This window comes from Poecilia reticulata, linkage group LG8, assembly GCF_000633615.1.
Source record: "Poecilia reticulata strain Guanapo linkage group LG8, Guppy_female_1.0+MT, whole genome shotgun sequence".
Taxonomy (NCBI): Eukaryota; Metazoa; Chordata; class Actinopteri; order Cyprinodontiformes; family Poeciliidae; genus Poecilia; species Poecilia reticulata.
In genome coordinates this window covers 27,525,367-27,529,720 of record NC_024338.1, presented here as the reverse complement: position 1 = coordinate 27,529,720, position 4,354 = coordinate 27,525,367, and the positions used below count along the sequence as shown (strand labels likewise).

The window sequence follows — 4,354 nt, the reverse complement described above, 5'->3', positions numbered from 1 at the left end:
GGAGGCGGTTAAACCGGGCCTGGACTGACCCGGAGGCAGTTAAACCTGACCCAGAGGCGGTTAAACCGGGCCTGGACTGACCCGGAGGCGGTTAATCCGGGCCTGGACGGACTCGGAGGCAGTTAAACCTGGCCTGGACGGACCCGGAGGCGTCTGCTCTGCATGAGGCTCAGTAGAAGCGACCACCTGCGGGTGACAGTGGCTCCATAAGGTGCTGATCAGATGTGCTGTAAATAACTGGATGTGGTTAAATTTGGGCGGACTTGCCCTTTAATCCAGCATTACATCACTGACTCCCCTCCCCCCCTCGTGGTGGAGCGCATGCCGCAGCGGAGCGACACTCCCCCTGAAAACAGCTGCGCCTCTGCTCTGAGCTTTACGGTAGCCGGGATCACGGAGTTTGAGCAGGAGGGGGCGGAGCCTGCACGCTGCTAGTCTGCGGCTTTTGTTGTTGTGAGACTGTGGAGGAAGCCGAACCGAGCCGAGCGCGGCCGAACCGGGCTGCGTGCCTGCAGAACGCGGCTTTAGGGAAGTGGTTTCATTATTTCCTTCCCTTGTTTGCAGCTTCTGTGACTTCGCTTCATAAATCAGCAGTTTATGAGGCTGAAATCATCACTTTAATGCCTGTTAAAATATATTTAACCCCCAGACCTTCAGTTCCTGTTTATTTCCAAAACACTTTAGATTCAGGTTTCAAACATTCAACATAAACTGATTTAATCGGTGCAGTGAGTTTAATTAATTAAGTCGTCATGTTTGTGAATTCATTTGGTTCTTTGAATTAAAGTAAACACGGGAGCCATGTTTGATTTATTGTGGTTCTGTCCGACCCATCCAGGGTCCAGTTAGGTTCGGTCCTACGTCCTTAGCTGCGGCGCACCTCCAGCTCCGCTGAGACCGGTACCCGTCCATTAAGGCCTGTAATGATGACAATTTGATGGACAATAAATTGTTCCAGAAGTTATTGCTATTGTTGTTTTGAAACAATTTGTATAATGAAAATGGCATTAAACTTTAAATTCCAATTAATATTTATCAGTGGAACTGGGAGACATTTTAAACATCCAAAATAAATAAAACAACAAATAAGCTGAATTATGAAGTCCCTGTAAACAAAAGTGTCCTTTTAAAAAAGGAACAAGTTGAGACCAAAGTAGGAGACTGAAAACGTTTCTCATCCAGTTTTTGGTAGAAAGAGAAAAATAAAATCAGTGACTTCAATTTAATTTATCATGCAATTAATTTATTTATTGCTTATTGCAACAGTCTGATTCAGCCTGAATCTGACTTTTTGGGCCAAAAAATAAGGGGGAAAAGAGCAAAAGAAGACAAAAAAAACAAAGTACTAAAATTTTTCACTTACTCAACAATAAAATATGCTGCAATACTTTAATTACATTAGTAATTAGTGACTTTTTGCTGGAAATGAAGGTGTTAATTATTGTACTATTTTTAAAAGAGCTACACTAAAAATAAATAACACATTTTTTTGTCAATTTTAACAATAAACCTGACAGCCGTTTTGTTTTAAAGAGAGATTATGAATTATTAAAACACTCAACCCTGCCAGATGAGCTGCCGACTGAAACCCGTCCAGTCTGACTGCAGGTGGAGGTAAAACTGAGAAATGCTTCGCTTTCCTGGTTCTGGCTGCAGATGGAAACCTTCAAAACACGGAGCTGACCCAGTGATGCACCGGTGTGGAAAAGCTTCAACCTGCAGATGGAAACATGAAGAACAGAACAAAGTCCAGACCCACTGTGGAACCAACTCCTGATCACAGAACCGGGTTGGTTCTGCTGGATCGGCTGCAAAGAGATGAAAGAACTCAGGTGATCTTCAGCTGAGCCACTGGCTCCTACAATCTGCTTTCAGATTAGATGAACTAAATAACTAAATCTTGATCTATGCTGAAACAGGAAACGAGCTTTGAGACTGAAAAAAAAAACAAAACTGAGCTGAAACATACATTAAAATATAGATTTCAGGTGAAACATTAAACAGAATCACCTGGAAATCATTCAGTCTGAGTTCCTGAGAGGTGATGGAAACTTTGCCTGTGAGCAGCATCATTCAACCTCATGTTACCATGGAGACGCGTTGCTGCCAACATCCATGATGACCCAGAGGAGGGAGTGTGTCTCAGATGAAAGTCAACTTCCTGTGGACCGTGTTCAGTTCTGAAAACACACGCACACACACGCGCACACACACAAACACACACACACACACATGCGCGCACACACGCACACACACAAACACACACACACATGCGCACGCACACACACACGCACACACACAGACTCACACACACACACACTTCCTGGTGCCCTTCAACCTCAGTCCAAGGAGAAATTGGAGCAGCTGTTGTCTGAACCTTGGCCAGCAGGGGGCATTACAGAACAGAGGAGGAAGAGCTCAGAACTTTGATTAATCTTCTGTTTTCTTCTGTTCTGTTTTGATTGTTGGAATACTTTTTTAAAAATCTGCCACAATTTTATTTTCCTTTTTACCAGGAAAGTTTTCTATTTTAAAATGCTTCAGAGGCTTTTTGAACAACATCCTACATCGTGTAAATCTGCTAAGTCCATAAAGACACACTCAGAGATAATTCAGAGAGGCCAGTGGAGTAAATGCTGGAGTTCCTAGAGAGAATCCACACATGCACCTGGAGAGCAGCGGACATATTTAACCCAGGCCAGGTAAATAGAAATATGTGTAATACGGGCTGCTGGTGGATAGAGCTGTTGCCTTGCAGCAAGAAGGTCCTGGGTTTGATTCCCAGCCCGGGGTCTTTCTGCATGGAGTCTCCATGTTCTCCCTGTGCATGGTGGGTTCTCTCTGGGTTCTCCGGTTTCCTCCCACAGTCCAAAAACATGACTGTCAGGTTAACTGGTCTCTCTATATCAGGGGTCCCCAAACCTTTTCCTGTGAGGGCCACATAACGTTTCCCTTCTCTGCTGGGGGCCGGAGTCAGTTTGTAACAGAAAAGGTGTGACGATTGCAGGAGTGCCTAAATGTAAAAATGTATTGTTTTCCAGAAAGCATAACAAAATAACCCTCTCTGGGTTCTTCACAGAACAAATACAGGAAGGATTATAGTCCGTATTTTCCCAACTATGAGCCGCACTGGACTATAAGCCACAACCCCAAAGTTTATTTTTAAAACCAGTAAACATATTAGCCGCAGATATCTCTGCCGCTCCAGGTTTTCCACAGCGATGCAGCAGCAGCAGAGGGGGGCGGACAGCCAAATCTGAGTCATAACAGGTCGATTGAATATCACATTTATTACGGTTGAAAAAGAAAAAGCTGCCAAGTTTAGATTTAACTGAACTGATTACGGTAGTTTCCGAACCGTAACTGTAACAAAGTGCTGATCCTTCGTGTTGCTACTAACATGAGCTAAATGAAAATGGGCGCTTTCTTCTTCTTCTTGAGATTTCAACGGCAGCTTGCAGCCATTATTGTTGCACTACTGCCATCTACTGGATCCTAATATTTATACCTCAAATTCTCATAATGATCCCAGTATTATTTAAAAAAAATAAATAAATCTTTTTCCCCTCAATGCTATTTAACTGATCAACAACATTCTCAAATTTCAATTCCCTATTAAACCTAATTCTGTTTTAATGAGCGCTTTCTTCTTCTTTTATTTCCAATTTTGACTTCCAATAATTCACTTCCTGCTAAAGCACCCCCTGGTGGTGGAAGAAAAATCCACATATAAACGGTTTATAGTCCGGAAAATACGGTATATGGAAAAAAAATCTGAATGCTCTCTGGTATTGTTCAGGGGGCCGGACCAAATGTGGAGGCGGGCCGGATCTGGCCCACGGGCCATAGTTTGGGTACCACTGCTCTAAATTCTCCCTAGGTGTGAGTGTGTGTGTGCATGGTTGTTTGTCTCTGTGTTGCCCTGGACAGACTGGCGACCTGTCCAGGTGACTCTGCCTCTCACCTGGAACGTTGGCTGGAGAGGCAGCAGGACCTCCTGACCCACTAAGTGTTAGAAAATTAATTAAGGTCTTTTTTAAGTTTTATGTTCATATAAGTGCAACTTATCTACAGAAAATTTGTTTTTTGAATAATAATTTTTCTTTGTTATGTGATGATAATTTACAAAGTTAATTCATTTAGTGAACAGCATTATTTTAAATATTCAGTTTTAAAAGTGCTTCCATTTTCCCCTCAGTCTCTCCTGGGAAGATCCTCAGCGGAAACCTGGAGTCCCTGCAGGGAAACTCTGGGTCAGCTGGGGTCAGCTGGGGTCAGCTGCAGTCAGCTGGGATCAGCTGTCGGGTCAGTTGTCATGTCAGCTGGGGTCAGTTGGGGTCAGTTGTCAAGTCAG

At 43.5% G+C, this 4,354-nt stretch overlaps 1 long non-coding RNA gene across 1 annotated transcript; it reads right to left on the bottom strand.

Annotated features, from left to right (window-relative positions):
- Window positions 1–15: 15 nt before the first annotated feature.
- LOC108166498 (uncharacterized) lies at window positions 16–2,212 on the bottom strand. Its single transcript, XR_001776855.1, has 3 exons — window positions 2,011–2,212; window positions 1,563–1,808; window positions 16–918 (listed from the first exon to the last, which is right to left on the bottom strand). It is a non-coding gene; the product is annotated as an uncharacterized LOC108166498 (long non-coding RNA).
- Between the last annotated feature and the right edge of the window lie 2,142 nt (window positions 2,213–4,354).